The sequence below is a fragment of the Triticum urartu genome, chromosome 5, assembly GCF_003073215.2.
Source record: "Triticum urartu cultivar G1812 chromosome 5, Tu2.1, whole genome shotgun sequence".
Taxonomy (NCBI): Eukaryota; Viridiplantae; Streptophyta; class Magnoliopsida; order Poales; family Poaceae; genus Triticum; species Triticum urartu.
The window spans coordinates 78,602,678-78,619,843 of record NC_053026.1 but is presented as its reverse complement, the minus strand read 5'-3'; positions in this window follow the sequence as shown (position 1 = coordinate 78,619,843).

Sequence of the window (17,166 nt, the reverse complement as noted above, 5' to 3'; positions counted from 1 at the left end):
ATGGTCGTATTTTTTGGCGTGTTGTTGTATGTATGTGTGCACGGTTTAGACGGGACAGCCTGAACTGCTACGTGGGGGGCTCTACTATGACATGTCCTGCTACTTACTCAGCCACGGTTCATACTTGCAGAGAGACCGATCGACCAGTATGTACGTACACATTCCGACAAGACAGACAACGATACATACGCTTCGACCGGGTGGGTCCCAACTGTCAGGGAGGATAAGGATGCACTTCCTTGTGTGCGAAGATATAGCTACTGGGTCCCAGCTGTCAGGGGGATATTTTTATTTGCCCATAATAAGGACGCACTTCCTTGCGTGTGAAGATGTAGCTGGTGGGTCCCAGCAGTCAAGGGGAGAAAACATTATTTTTCAGGGTAAAAAGGGCGTGGTGCGTCCCCACTGTCAGCCTCTCATGTATAGTCGTCTTCCGATGACTCTCGGTTGTTGACCACGTTGACCACACCATGCCAAGCGCACCAAGGCCGGTGGATAATGGCGAGGCCCCAGACTGGAACGACTCAGAGATGGGGAAGACGCGACAGTGGAGTCACGGATGGAGAGGAGTGGGAAACTTGACTGGTTCAGGTGCGCGGCGGTACTGCCGCCCACGGGAGACAGGAGCAAGAACAGAGGTTGAAGAAGGAGCACAGCTGTTGGATTAGCATCCAACGGTCTAGCTGCTAGAATCATTTGTTGATTAAGTTGACAAAGCCCTGCTTACACGTCTGCTTAGTAGGCCCACAAGTCAGCCACCAAATCTGTCGGGTCCCAGCTATCATCGGGAGGAATGGTTTTTCGCATAACAAGGAGGAACTTCCTTCCGTGCAAAGATATAGCCGGTGGGTCCAAGCTATCAGGGGGAGGAAACAACTTAATAAGGGGGAACTTTCCTTGCGTGCGACTATGGACCTCGTGGGTCCCAGCCATCAGGCTCTCCACGTACAGTCCTCTTCTGATGACTCTTGTTTGTTGACCACGCCGCGCCGAGCGCAGCAAGGCGGTGGACGACGGCGAGGTCCCAGACTGGAACAACCCGGACATGGGGAAGATGCAGCAGTGGAGTCGCAGACAGAGAGGAGTGGGAAACTTGACTGGTTTGGGTGCGGGGTGGGCCTACACTCGGCAGAGAATAACAGGAGGTGCGGAGTGGAGGGGTGTCCTGGCCGTCGGCGGGGTAGCGTTGCGCTGAGGCGTGCAAAACAACGTCGCTGGATGCCGGAGGCTGGAGAAGGCGGTCCCAGCAGCGCTGGGGGAAGAAGACGAGAGATTGAAGAAGAATGTCGGCCGTTGGATGTAAATCCAACGCCTTGCTTAGGCTTCGACCTACTGGCCCACATGTCAGCCAGTCCATTTTTTTAGTCCATTTGGTGGGCTGGGTGAAACAATGAGGTAGCATCAATGCAGCTCATTTATATATATGGTAGAATTTAAAGCCCATTTGCATTTTTCTCAAAATCCGTGGACTTGTTGGGCTGGGTGAAAATATCATGTTGGGCTGGACGGAGAAATGTTATAAAAACATAAACACATGATTGCACGTCTATTACTGCATTGGTCAGTAAAATCTTTGCAAGCTTATGTACGCAATCACTAGGAGTTAACTTGCCAAGTTATATATAAACAATTATTATTATTATTTTGTAAGAACTTTCAATTTACGAAATAAAATATCATTTTAATTTGATGAGTTTATAGGACGTTTGGTATTATTATTTTTTAGGCTAGACGTGGGACAGTTGAGTTGGTTCTAGCCAAAAGTACTGGGAGAAAACTCAGTTTACATCAAAAAAGAATGTGGGAGAAAAAAATTTAGATATAGGATTAATGAAAACAAAAAATAAAGGAAGTGGGAAGGTCAATAAAATGGTTGGACGAACGACAGCATTAATGGAACCTTATGTTGTTTCTATTATATATATATGTAATAAAATAGGATATAAATATAGGTTCAGTTTTGCATTCTTATAGAAAACATATGTTCAGTTTTGCATTCTTATAGAGAAATAGAACTGAGTTGTGCGTCATCTTGAAAACACAAACATAACTTGGGCTCCTGATGTTATAGACAAGCTAGGTTGGGAGGCCCAGAGGCCGCTTGATACCTGCTCGATCCAAAAAATGTTGAAACATGTCATGGGCTGCCCATGTTAAAGAACAATACCTAGGCCATGGACCTAGTGGGCCCGGGACTGTCAGCTGATACGTCTCCGTCGTATCTACTTTTCCAAACACTTCTGCCCTTGTTTTGGACTCTAACTTGTATGATTTGAATGGAACTAACACGGACTAACGCTGTTTTCAGCAGAATTGCCATGGTGTTGTTTTATGTGCAGAAAACAAATACTCTCGAAATGACCTGAAACTCCACGAAACATCTTAGAAAAAATAAAAAAATCCTCGCCAAAGATGAAGACCAGGGGGCCCACACCCTGTCCATGAGGGTGGGGGTGCCCCCCCCCTCTAGGGCGCGCCCCCTACCTCGTGGGCCCCCTGGATGCCCTCCGACGCCAACTCCAACTCTATATATTTGCTTTCGGAGATAAAAAATCAGAGAGAAGAAATCATCGCGTTTTACGATACGGAGCCGCCGCCAAGCCCTAAAACCTCTCGGGAGGGCTGATCTGGAGTCCGTTCGGGGCTCCGGAGAGGGGGATTCGTCGCCGTCATCATCATCAACCATCCTCCATCACCAATTTCATGATGCTCACCGCCGTGCGTGAGTAATTCCATCGTAGGCTTGCTGGACGGTGATGGGTTGGATGAGATTTATCATGTAATCGAGTTAGCTTTGTTAGGGTTTGATCCCTAGTATCCACTATGTTCTGAGATTGATGTTGCTATGACTTTGCTATGCTTAATGCTTGTCACTAGGGCCTGAGTGCCATGATTTCAGATTTGAACCTATTATGTTTTCATAAATATATGTGAGTTCTTGATCCTATCTTGCAAGTCTATAGTCACCTACTATGTGTTATGATCCGGCAACCCCGAAGTGACAATAATCGGGACCACTCCCGGTGATGACCATAGTTTGAGGAGTTCATGTATTCACTATGTGCTAATGTTTTGTTCCAGTTCTCTATTAAAAGGAGGCCTTAATATCCCTTAGTTTCCAATAGGACCCCGCTGCCACAGGAGGGTAGGACAAAAGATGTCATGCAAGTTCTTTTCCATAAGCACGTATGACTATATACGGAATACATGCCTACATTACATTGATGAATTGGAGCTAGTTCTGTGTCACCCTATGTTATCACTGTTACATGATGAACCGCATCCGGCATAATTATCCATCACTGATCTGGTGCCTACGAGTTTTCCATATACTAGTTCTCGCTTATTTACTTTCCCGCTGCTATTGTTACGATCACTAGAAAATACCAAAAACATTACTTTTGCTTTCTTTACTTTTGTTGCCGCTACCACCACTATCATATTACTTTGCTACTAAACACTTTGCTGCAGATACTAAGTTTCTAGGTGTGGTTGAATTGACAACTCAGCTGCTAATACTTGAGAATATTCTTTGGCTCCCCTTGTGTCGAATCAATAAATTTGGGTTGAATACTCTACCCTCGAAAGCTATTGTGATCCCCTATACTTGTGGGTTATCAAGACTAATTTCTGGTGCCGTTGCCGGGGAGCATAGCTCTATTCTTTGAGTCACTTGGGATTTATATCTGCTGGACACTATGAAGAACTTGAAAGACGCTAAGACAACAATTTATCCCTCAACTACGAGGGGAGGTAAGGAACCGCCATCTAGCTCTGCACTTGATTCACCTTCTGTTATGAGTAAGCTAGCGACACCTAAACCTGCTTCTGCTATTCGTTTCGATATGTCGCATGTTATTGATGATGCCACTTCTGCTATGCATGATACTTATGATGAAACTGCTTCTATGCCTGATACTACTGTGCCCCTTAGTGAATTTCTTGATTAACAAATTGCTACGGCTAGAGAAAAAGAAACTATTGAATCTGAATATGATGATGAAAGTGATGATGAAAATATGCCTGTTATTCCTGAGGGCTATCTTTTTGATATGGAATCTTCTGCCGCTATTTTAGCTTGCCAAGATAGATATGAGCTCAAGAGGTTATTAGTTAAATGGAACAATGAATCACTTAGAGATAAAATGAAACCGACCCTGCTTTTGCTACTTCACCTATTTGTGTTCCTGATAAGGATTATGAATTCTCTGTTGATCCTGATATAATTACTTTGGTTGAATCTGATCCGTTTTATGGCTATGAATCTGAAACTGTTGTGGCATATCTTACTAAGTTAAATGATATAGCTGCTCTGTTCACTAATGATGAGAGATCGCGTTACTTCTATATACTCAAAATATTTCCGTTCTCATTAAAGGGTGATGCTAAGATATGGTTTAACTCTCTTGATCCTGGTTGTGTGCGTAGTCCCCAGGATATGATTTATTAATTCTCTGCTAAATATTTCCCTGCTCATAAGAAACAAGCTACTTTGAGGGAAATATACAACTTTGTGCAAATTAAAGAAGAGAGTCTCCCACAAGCTTGGGGGAGGCTTCTCAAGTTACTTAATGCTTTGCCTGATCATCCTGTTAAGAAACCTGAAATACTTGATATCTTTTATAATGGACTAACTGATGCTTCCAGAGATTACCTGGATAGTTGTGCTGGTTCTCTTTTCAGGGAAAGAACACCGGATGAAGCTGAAATTCTATTGAATAATATGTTGACAAATGAAAATAATTGGGCACCTCCCGAGCCAGCTCCTGCTCCAATTACTGAGCCTATTGTTAAACCAACTCCGAAGAAGAGAGGTGTTCTATTCCTCAGTCCCGAAGATATGCAAGAGGCAAAGAAATCTATGAAAGAAAAAGAACCTCCCGACCCCGATATCCCGACACAGGTAGTAAAGGTAAATTCTCTCTATAGATATGATAAAGATGAAGTCCCTCCTACTAAAATTGCTAGTCAGTGCTTGGATGAGTTTGATAACTTTATGTTTAAGCAAGACGACTTCAATGCTTATTTTGGTAGACAATTAAAAGAAAATTCTTATATGATTAGACGCTTGGGTGATTATATGGCTAATATTAAAGGTGAACTTAAACTTGTTAGCAAACATGCTTCCATGGTTACCACTCAAGTAGAACAAGTACTTAAGGCTCAAAAAGAAGTGCTTGATGAAATGAATAGTAAGAAAAATGATTATGCTATTAGAGTGGCTACTAGGACTGGTAGAATGACTCAGGAACCTTTGTATCCTGAAGGCCACCCTAAGAGAATCGAGCAAGATTCTCAGAGAAATAATATTGATGTTTCTAGTTCTTCTAAAAAGAAGAAGAAGAAAAATGATAGAACTGTGCAAACTTCTAGTGAACCTATTGTTGAACCACCTGATAATCCAAATTGTATCTCTATGTCTGATGTTGAAACACAATCTGGTAATGAACATGAACCTAATGAAAATATTAATGATGATGTTCATGATGATGCTCAACCTAGTAATGATAATGATGAAGAAATTGAACCTGCTGTTGATCTTGATAACCCACAATCAAAGAATCAACGTTACGATAAAAGAGACTTTGTTGCTAGGAAACATGGTAAAGAAAGGGAACCTTGGGTTCAGAAACCCATGCCTTTTTTCCTCCAAAACCATGTGCTCAAAACAAATCCTTATGCTAAATATATGAAGGATATCATTACTAATAAAAGAAAGATATCGGAAGCTGAAATTTCCACCATGCTTGCTAATTATACTTTTAAGGGTGAAATACCAAAGAAACTTGGAGACCCTGGAGTACCTACTATACCTTGCTCCATTAAAAGAAATTATATTAAAACTGCTTTATGTGATCTTGGAGCCGGTGTTAGTGTTATGCCTCTCTCTTTATATCGTAGACTTGACTTGAATAAGCGGACACCTACCGAAATATCTTTGCAAATGGCTGATAAATCAACTTCTATACCTATCGGTATTTGTGAGGATGTGCCTGTTGTGGTTGCAAACGTTACTATTTTAACGGACTTTCTTATACTTGATATTCCCGAGGATGATAGTATGTCTATTATTCTTGGAAGACCTTTTCTTAATACTGCAGGGGCTGTTATTGATTGCAACAAAGGCAATGTCACTTTTCATTTTAATGCTAATGAGCATACGGTACACTTTCTGAGGAAACAACCTCAAGTTCATAGTATCAACTCCATTGGAAAAATTCCATTGATTATAATTGGAGGTTTTGAATTTCCTCTTCCTACTGTCAAAAAGAAATATGATATACTTACTATAGGGGATGTGCATATCCCCGTTGAGGTAACTTAGTGTTATTCGAAATTTCTCCGGTTTCATGATTATCGGAATGAGTTTGTTAACAAGACTTGATCAACCTTGTTAGTGGATTCTTTTTGATGAGCATGAGATGGATGAAACTAGAAGCACAAACTTCTGTACCCTCTCTATACTTTCTATTAATTAGTAGAAATAAAGTAAAAATAGTATTTTTTTTTGTCTGTTTCCTGACTTATCCGTGCAATATAAAAATATCCTGAAAATAAAAGTCCTCAGAATGACATGCCAATTTAATATGATTTTTTCGGGAATATTTGAGGATTTACTATGCAAAAATTACCGCGGGAGGAGCTGCCACCTGGCCACGAGGGTGGTGGGCGCGCCCCCCCTCTAGGGCGCGCCCCCTGCCTCGTGGGCCCACGGTGGCCCTCCTCCACTTATCCCAGCACCCATCTTCTTCCTCTGTCTCACACAAACCTGAAAAACCAACTCAAGCACGAGGTCCGGCCACTTTTGCTGTGATTTTCGATCTCCTTGCTCAAAGCACCTCTCGCAAAACTGCTTGGGGAGATTGTTCCTTGGTATGTGACTCCTCCATTGGTTCATTTAGTTTTTGTTCTAGTGCTTTATTCTTGCAAATTTGTGCTGCATAGGTGACCATGTTCTTGAGCTTGCATGTCTAATTTATATGGTTCCAAGTAGTTCTAATGCTTGATTTAGGCTCTAGGCACTTGTAGGAGTAGTTGCTATCAATTTTATTAAAGTTGGTTCACTTTTGTTTGAAGTTACTAAAAATTTCAGAATTTTTCAGAGAAAAACAATATGCTTAGGAAGATGTTCCAAGGTGGTTCCTCTAAGAAGCAAGGACCCAGGATTGCTATGCGCGATGCTGACGAGGATCCACCAAGAGACGCTCCAGTACGGCCTTGCGAATGGCCGTCGGAAAATTTTATGGACCGTGCGGGAATTAAAGAAGAATTCAAAGCATATTTGCACAATGCCGGTCTTGAGGATTTTGAGGCTAACAAATGCCCCCAGTATCATGATCTCACAAGTTCATTTGTGAGGAGGTTTGAGTATTCATCTTCGCGTAATTCTCCTTCAGTCATGTTTGATCTCTATGACAAATCTTATACCATGGACTTAGAGGATTCCACTTATGCTTGCAAACTTCCATCATGGGGTAGTGTTAGGGATCCCCCTAAATCTGAATTTAGAAACTTTCTTGCTAGTATAACTGTGGGGGAATCTAGAGATATAACGCAGGCTACCATAGGGAGCATTCACTTTCCTGCTATACATTATTTTGCTCTCTTCATCGGTAGATGCATAAATGCTAAGGATGAAGCATGTCACATGTGTGTCCCTGATCTTAGCATTCTTAGGAGTGCTGTGTTAGGAGACCAATCTTATCATATGGGAGCCATTGTAGCTCGTAGGTTGCATCATAATAGACATAATGGAGTTTTCTTTGGAGGAATTTATGCAACCTGCTTAGCTCATTTTCTTGAGATAGACATTCGTGAGGGTGATACGGAGTTGCCTCCTACATATTTAGATTATAAATCTATGGCTTCACACCAGTTTTTCAAGAGGCCTGAATCACCTCTCTTATATCGTTTAATTTTTGATAAACGACGTTTTTCCGTATTACTCTCCCTGCTCCTGCCTTCTTTGATTCACAGACAAAAAGAAGATATGTTATTACCAGAGAGGAGGCAGAAGAGTACGAGAGGAGAGCGGAGGCAGCTTGACTCCACACTGCAGTTCAGCAGGCGATAACCGCTGCACATCAGTATGATCCCAACTATTCTTCGTCGCAGTACGACCCCAGCTACACCTACGGGTACCCGCCAGGCTATCCCCGGCAATAGACCAACTTAGGCCAAAAGCCTAAGCTTGGGGGAGTATGTATTTCTCACCGACATTACATTTATGTTCACACACACTCATTGCTAGATGTCGGTGCTCATACTCTTTCACTGTAATATCCATGCTAGTTTATTTTCTTTTTCCTGCTTTCTTCTTGTGTGTTTGTTAAACCTTAAGAAAAACCAAAAAAATTAGTAGTAGTTTATTTTTCTGCTGTAGTAGTAATAATTAAAAAGAAAACCCAAAAATATTTCCCGTTCTTCTTTTACTTGTTGGGAGCTTTCCCGTGTAAATAGTTTTATTTCTTTTCTTTTCTTTGGGAGTCAGCAGGAGAAGACCATAATTAAATTGTTGAAGTGGCTCTTATATGCATTATTGTTGATTTAACCCAGAGCCCATAGTGCCTTGTCTTCTCCTGTTTATGGAATGCTCGCAGATTCTAGCTTAGTCCAATGCACGTACACTCTTATTATTATTCACACCGTTCGGTCGTGCAAGTGAAAGGCAATTATGATGATATATGATGGACTGACTAAGATGATAAAAGCTGGTATGAACTCGACCTCTTTTGTTTTTGTAAATATGATGAGCCCCTCGTTCTTGATTCAGCTTATTATGAATAAACATGTTTGCAATGACAATTAGAGATCGTAGTTGCTTGTGCCATGCTTGATTAGCTATGAGTTATAATGATTTACCTTGTGTGCCAACATGCTATTGAGATGGTTATGATGTGGTATGATGGGGTGGTATCCTCCTTTGAATGATTTAAGTGACTTGACTGGGCACATGTTCACGCATGTAGTTGAAACAAATCAACATGGCCTTCATGATACTTATGTTCATGGTGGATTATATCCTACTCATGCTTGCATCCAATGTTTATTAATTTTAATGCATGTACATGGCTGTTGTCGGTCTCTAGTTGGTCGCTTCCTAGTCTTTTGCTAGCCTTCACTTGTACTAAGCGGGAATACTGCTTGTGCATCCAATCCCTTAAACCCCAAAGTTATTCCAGATGAGTCCACTATACCTTCCTATATGCGGTATCTACCTACCGTTCCAAGTAAATTTGTATGTGCCAAACTCTAAACCTTCAAATAAACATTCTGTTTTGTATGCTCGAATAGCTCATGTATCAACCGAGGCTGTCCTTATCTTCCGTGTTAGGCAGGTTATTCTCAAGAGGAGTGGACTCCGCTCCTCACTCACGAGAAAATGGCTGGTCACCGGGATGCCCAGTCCCATGCTTTATGCAAGCTAAATCAAAATTAATTGCAAACAAAACTCCCCCTGGGACCTGATGTATGTTGGAGACACTCGTTGTTTCGAGCAAGTCATGGATTGATGCTTGTTGGTGGAGGGGGAGTATAAACTTTACCATTCTGTTTGGGAACCGCCTATAATGTGTTTAGCATGGAAGATATCGCCATCTCTTAGTTGCTACGTTGACAATGAAAGTATACCGCTCAAAATACAATTTATCTCTATTTCAAAACCGAGCTCTGGCACCTCTACAAATCCCTGCTTCCCTCTGCGAAGGGCCTATCTATTTACTTTTATGCTGAGTCATCATCCTCTTATTAAAAATCACCAGTTGGAGAGCATTGTTGTCATTTGCATTCATTGTTGTTAGTTTACATTGAGTATGACTATGATTGGATCTCTTTTACCATGAATTACAATGTCTAGTCAGTCCTTGATCTTTAATGGTGCTCTGCATTTATGTTTTGCGGTCTCAGAAAGGGCTAGCGAGATACCATCTTGTTATATCATATTATGATTGTTTTGAGAAAGTGTTGTCATCCGAGATTTATTATTATGACTTGCTCGTTGATTATACTATTGATATGAGTAATTATGAGACCTAAGAATTATTGCAAATATGGTTAGTTATGATCTATGCTGAAAACTTGAATGCTGGCTTGACATAGTTACAACAACAAGAGCAAATAGAATTTGTAAAAGTTTTTCTTTCTTTCTTTCAGTTTGTCAACTGAACTGCTTGAGGACAAGCAAGGGTTTAAGCTTGGGGGAGTTGATACGTCTCCGTCGTATATACTTTTCCAAACACTTTTGCCCTTGTTTTGGACTCTAACTTGTATGATTTGAATGGAACTAACCCGGACTGACGTTGTTTTCAGCAGAATTGCCATGGTGTTGTTTTATGTGCAGAAAACAAATATTCTCGAAATGACCTGAAACTCCACGGAACATCTTAGAAAAAATAATAAAAAATCCTCGCCAAAGATGAAGACCAGGGGGCCCACACCCTGTCCACGAGGGTGGGGGGCGCCCCCCCCCCCCACTCTAAGGCGCGCCCCCTACCTCATGGGCCCCCTGGATGCCCTCCGACGCCAACTCCAACTCTATATATTTGCTTTCGGAGAGAAAAAATCAAAGAGAAGAAATCATCGCGTTTTACAATACGGAGCCGCCGCCAAGCCCTAAAACCTCTCGGAAGGGCTGATCTGGAGTCTGTTCGGGGCTCCGGAGAGGGGGATTCGTCGCCATCATCATCATCAACCATCCTCCATCACCAATTTCATGATGCTCACCGCCGTGGCTGAGTAATTCCATCGTAGGCTTGCTGGACGGTGATGGGTTGGATGAGATTTATCATGTAATCGAGTTAGTTTTGTTAGGGTTTGATCCCTAGTATCCACTATGTTCTGAGATTGATGTTGATATGACTTTGCTATGCTTAATGCTTTTCACTAGGGCCCGAGTGCCATGATTTCAAATCTGAACCTATTATGTTTTCATGAATATATGTGAGTTCTTGATCCTATCTTGCAAGTCTATAGTCACCTACTATGTGTTATGATCCGGCAACCCCGAAGTGACAATAATCGGGACCACTCCCGGTGATGACCATAGTTTGAGGAGTTCATGTATTCACTATGTGCTAATGCTTTGTTCCGGTTCTCTATTAAAAGGAGGCCTTAATATCCCTTAGTTTCCAATAGGACCCGCTGCCACGGGAGGGTAGGACAAAAGATGTCATGCAAGTTCTTTTCCATAAGCACGTATGACTATATACAGAATACATGACTACATTACATTGATGAATTGGAGCTAGTTCTGTGTCACCCTATGTTATGACTGTTACATGATGAACCGCATCCGGCATAATTATCCATCACTGATCTGGTGCCTACGAGTTTTCCATATACTGGTTCTCGCTTATTTACTTTCCCGCTGCTACTGTTACAATCACTACAAAATACCAAAAACATTACTTTTGTTGTCTTTACTTTTGTTGCCGCTATCATATTACTTTGCTACTAAACACTTTGCTGCAGATACTAAGTTTCCAGGTGTGGTTGAACTGAGAACTCAGCTGCTAATACTTGAGAATATTCTTTGGCTCCCCTTGTGTCGAATCAATAAATTGGGTTGAATACTCTACCCTCGAAAGCTGTTGCGATCCCCTATACTTGTGGGTTATCATCAGCCTCTCGACGAACAGTTGTCTCCTGATTCCTCTTGTTTTTGCTTACCATGTTGGGAACGACAAATGGCGGCACCGCGGCGAGAGCGCCAAGGCAGAGGACGGCGTCGAGACCTCGGACCGAACAAACCGGAGCGGGGGAAGACGCAGGCGGAGGGGAGTACGAGGGTTGACTTGTTCGGGTGCAGGGTGGGCCGGTGGAGCTGCCATCGCTGGACAATGTGTGGGAGTAGAGGGCTGGCCTGGCCAACGTCATAGGCTATGATGGCCATTGGATGTATAGGAACAGGACAAAAGATTGAACAAAATAAAGAAATACAAATGGATAGGTGGTTGGTCCCATATGTCTGTGTACGAGACCTGCTGGGTCCACCTAAGAAGGGGAATATGTTGGGAGGAAGGAGATTCAAAGCACAGCAGCCGAGTGAACTAGTTTTTTTTTTGAAACGGACGAGTGAACTAGTTACATACATAAGCAAATAGCCACTAAAAAAGCAAACGGGTTAATGGGTTCTTAAAAGAAATATTTCGGACAAAATAGATAATTACGACATATAGGCTAATGCATGAAACACTCAGATGATAAAGGTGCTTATAAACAGATAAAGTACAACATCTAGACCTTCCTGGCACGCTTGATCATGACGTTGCCGCTGTCTGTGTACTTGTCGGTTACAGGAAGCACACACGCCCTCATGTCCAAGATCCGCCTGTACATGTCATAGCATGCGTATGCGTCCTTGGCCGCGTAGGTTATGTAGGCTAGATTCAGAGGTACCTCCCACGTGTTCAGGTCCTTTGGTATCATTATCTTCTTTCATGTTGGCATATCAGGGGTCGATGATGGTCTTGGCGAGGTCAACCACGGAGTCCTTCTCCTGCCCGTTGCTGATGATCTTGTATTGCTTCGACAAGCTTATTGCACCAGATGGCCGGATCGTCGCATTCTTCCTTCTCTCCACTGTAGCGAAGGTGCCGTCGGCGCTTCCGATGAAACGGGTGGATGCTCCATAACCTCTGACGGCCCTACAGCAGTGGTACACGCGAACCTTGTCCCGCACACATACCTGGGCGACGGCAATCCGCTGGTCCCTGTCAGGAGATGAATGGATGGGCACAAGGTCTAGTCCCGCAACCTTGTGCTTTCTCATCCTGTAGGAACTACTTAAACTCGGCGAGGCAGAGCTTCACCAAGTCTGGATCGTTGGTGTACATCACATTCAATTTGGTGCAGCCATAGGACTAAACGGCAAACTCAAAGGGGAACTCCTTGCTAAAGTCCATATCTAGTAGGCTCACCCCTCGGATCGCCAGTGTAGTCTCTTCAAGTGAACGAGTGGTAGGTGGCAGCAGTTAGTTTTTCAGCTCTTGGGGAACCGGATTCAACATTAAATTGATTTTGTACAGGCGACAACATTTAGTACCCCTCCCTCGCCCGCTGCATGCCCGACAGAAGATGCACCCTCGGCGCATTCAAACGCCTCCATTAAGAAACCTACTCCGGCCACACGTCGGTTCACGAGCGGGTCTGTATTGGTACTGTAATAACAAGAGTTAGTGGTCACTTTACTTAAATTTAATTAGCTTTAATAGAAATTTATACTTAAAAAGCAATGCATTGGCTCGTTCTATCAGTGCCACAGGATCAACATGCACAACAATTAGAATTATTATTCTCAAGACGCACACGATCAGCACATTTGTCGCACTTTCACACAGATAATACTACCAAGTTTGAACTGTTTGTTATGGTTGTTGTCCTCTGCATCATCATGCTGTGTTTCCCAGCTTGCAAGATTCAGAACCAACAAATAAGATCCAAATAATAAGTACAACAAAGATGCCTACACATCTCATTGATTCCCAATTTGCAAGATTTAGAACCAACAAATAAGATTCAAATAATAAGTACAACAAAGATGACTACACATCTCATTGATTCCCATCTTGCAAGATTCAGAACCAACCCATTAGAGCCTTTGGATAAAGTGAATATCTAGATTAAATCCATCTTGGCTAGCCGTGTCATACAACCAAAGAACTTGGCGAATGCTCTTTATTGTCACAACATTTGTAGTTGAGTATTCCTGTTCACACAGCACAAATAAGAAGAGCATGATTACTATAATAATGGCACTCCCTGAACTCAACCTCCAGCTCCACTCGGATGAAGCCTACCTGGAGTTCCAAGATTCAATTCATGCGCCTTTTTCTACAGTTCACCTCAAATGAAGCACAGATTGGATCATTCAGCTAGCAAGAAGTACTTGCTCTTGTGAGCTGGTAGGTTCTTCTTTAGTAGTTGCACTAAAATTGAGGAACATTAAGGTTGGTTCTCCAGCTCATGTAAGGTGCAACTATAATTTGCTTATCCTTTTATGCAGTTCCACTAAAATAAAGTGCCATTGTGGTGACAGTGACGGCTCATCTTGCAAAGGCTAATAAAATGTTGCACGAGATTACCAGCAGAATTTGACGGAGATTTTGGAAACTCCAATCACCATTTTGTGTAGTTCCACTAAATTTGAGAGATGTTTCCCACATGACATTTTAGTTGAACTGCACAAGACACTCATTCCAAAAAAATGTTTTGTGCAATTCACCAAATGGTCACGATAGCAACAAAGTGAATTGGATATCCCTATCTGCACAAAAATATAGAAAGTAAATAGTTGTTGGTCAATAAGAATATACGAAACATACACGAAATGAAAAGAAGCATCTTAATTATGTTCATGGCAATCACGCAAGGAGAATGGAAATTTGAAAACGTCAGCAGTGCTTCATGTTACCGGAAGCATTACGATCAACAATGACATTCATAAAATATGGGATTAGTTTAATGGTGGCATTGCTTGTTTAGCAGATACAGTAAATCAACAGCAGCTAAAGAGTTGGTTTAAGGGCATGGGACCGTGGGGACACCAGGACACTCAGCAGCGTAAAGGAGCAACTTACTCATCATACTGGGGAAAACAGCAGGAGTACCATTTGTAACACAGTTTAATTGCATCATATCACTGGAGGCATTAGATTAACAATAAGACAGGTTAGACATGTCCTTAAGGTAACAGTGTGATCGCTTCATTTGACATGCGCCCTTACATTAATAGTAAAAGGTTGGTATAAGGACATGCGACAGTGGACACATCAGCTCAATGTACCTACAAGGAGGCATAAAGTGGTGATGCCGAGTTTGTTCATGCTTTGTGAGGGCAGCAAATCTAATCCTAGAGACCTTTTACTATGTGAGGGCAGCAAATCTAATCCTAGAGACTTTTTACTATGTGAGGGCAGCAAATGTAATCATGGAGACCTTTTACTATGTGAGGGTAGCAAATCTAATCCTCGATACCTTTAGTGAGGGCAGCAATTCTAATCCTGGAGACCTTTTACTATGTGAGGGCAACAAATCTAATCCTGGACATACTCTGTTGACTTGTCCACCATCCACCACTTTCTATCCTTTTTTCAACCAATAATAGATCTGTTCCTTATCCAGTTTGTACTGCATTTTCCCGTTATTTCCTTTTCAACCAAGAGACCGGTTGGGTATCCGGTCTCTACTACTTTCACCATATTATTTCCTCTTTGAATAAAGTCCTAGATTCATGCTACAACTTTCCCCCTTTCTTCGTTATTTGAACCAACTCCTGGATTCGGATGCATGAAGTAGCTTTACCTCTAATGTCGTCGAATTGTCACGGCAGATGTCCTAGTGTCAGGACTTAGTCGTGGAGCCATCGCAACATGGTTAGCTTAAAGGGGTTAATCAGGACAAAGGACAAGAGGAGTTTATAATGGTTCGGCCCCTTGCGATGAAGGTAAAGGCCTAATCCAGTTTGAGGTGGTATTGCTAGGGTTTCGATGACCATGGAGCGAATACGCTTAACCTGGCTCTCGATCTGTTCTTTCTTGTCCGTAAACCGCCGCCGGGTCGTCCCTTTATATACACAGGTTGACGCCCGGTGGTTTACAGATTCCCGGCCGGCTCATAAACGACTCTGGCTCAGTATCTACTCTTTGCTATCTTATAATACAAGTCATACTCCTATGGCGGTTTACATTTATGGGCCCTAATCCGCCTTCGGGCTTTGGGCCTTCTTATTAAGTCTCCTTCGTAAGTCACCATCCTCTATGTCTTCATGGGCTTCAATACTGGTAAATCATCATGAGCATAACCCGGCCCCTCCTGGGTGGTTTATGCTCAATAGTTATATCCCCAACATTAGGCCCCAGGTTGATTTGAACTTGTTCATGTCAATCTTCAACACTTAAGAAAATTCCTTCTCCATTACCTTCACGAAGACTTGTAACTCGCTGTGACGTCATCTTCTGAGATCATGATAACTCGCCATGACATCACCTGTCATTAATCCTATACAAATCCAAAATCATATATGAACCTTCATTTTTAATGAACCTCCAACAGTCGAGGCATCGGCCCGGTTACATATCCAATTTTAAGCTCCTCGATTCTCGTGCATGCCACTTATCCATTATCCTTATAAATAGGGCCAGGGGTCCTTTTCACTTTCCCCCTTAGCCTCTTTGTCTTCATCGTCTTCCTCGCGATGTGTTCTTCTCGAACCTAGCCGCCGCCGTCGACCCTCTCCTCTGCGTCACCATTGGCCGCTGCATCAACCTGATTTGGTCCAGATCTCGCTCACGCGCCTCCACCGCTCCAGCAGCCTCGGTAAGTTCTTCCTCCTTCCCCCTCCGTAGATCTCATTAGGATTCGTATGAGCTCATGGAGGTTCAGCACTGTTCTTCACTTGTTCTTCGCTGTAGTATAAACTTTTGATTCAAACTTGATATTTTTCCTGTGCGGCAATAGCCATAGTCCTTCTTTCCTCATCAGAACATCTCTTTTTAGGCAGAAATCCAATCTGGACCTTTATAAATTGTTCAAGTACCAATATTTAGGTCTGAATATATTTTCATTTCCTGTCATGCAGTAGATCCAAAATTATAAGATTAGTCTGTGAAACCTATTTTTCACCACTTAGCAAATTTTCCATTTTTAGATCTATCCTTTCAATATCTGTGTCGGCGGTTTAACTCAGAAAATAATAACCCGCCAGGTACCATTAGTCCCCTCTTAAACCGCCAATTGTTCATCTCTGCAACTTGATAATGTCAATCTCCGGTTTAACACTTATACATGCCCCAACACTTTCTGCCTCTTAACCTTTAATGGATTAACCATGAATCTTTAAACCGGCACAAATCTTCTTTCAGGCTATCGAATAAATGGCCAAGTCCTTTTATTCCTGTAACTGGGTTCAATCCTGGGTTACAGAAGAAGAGCTGAACGGGTGTCTTTCAACCGGCGCTTTAGCGAAAAGGAAGACATCCATTGGAGAGCCTCCCGTCCAGAAAATCCTCCTGAGCCCAAAGATGGGGAAGTGATCGTTTTTGTTGATCATCTGTGTCGAGGGTTCGGCCCTCCCAGATCAAAAAAATCGTGATGTGCTTCACTTCCTCCAGCTTCACCCTCAAGATATTGGACCTAACTCCTTGTCCAATATTTGCAATTTTCAAGTGT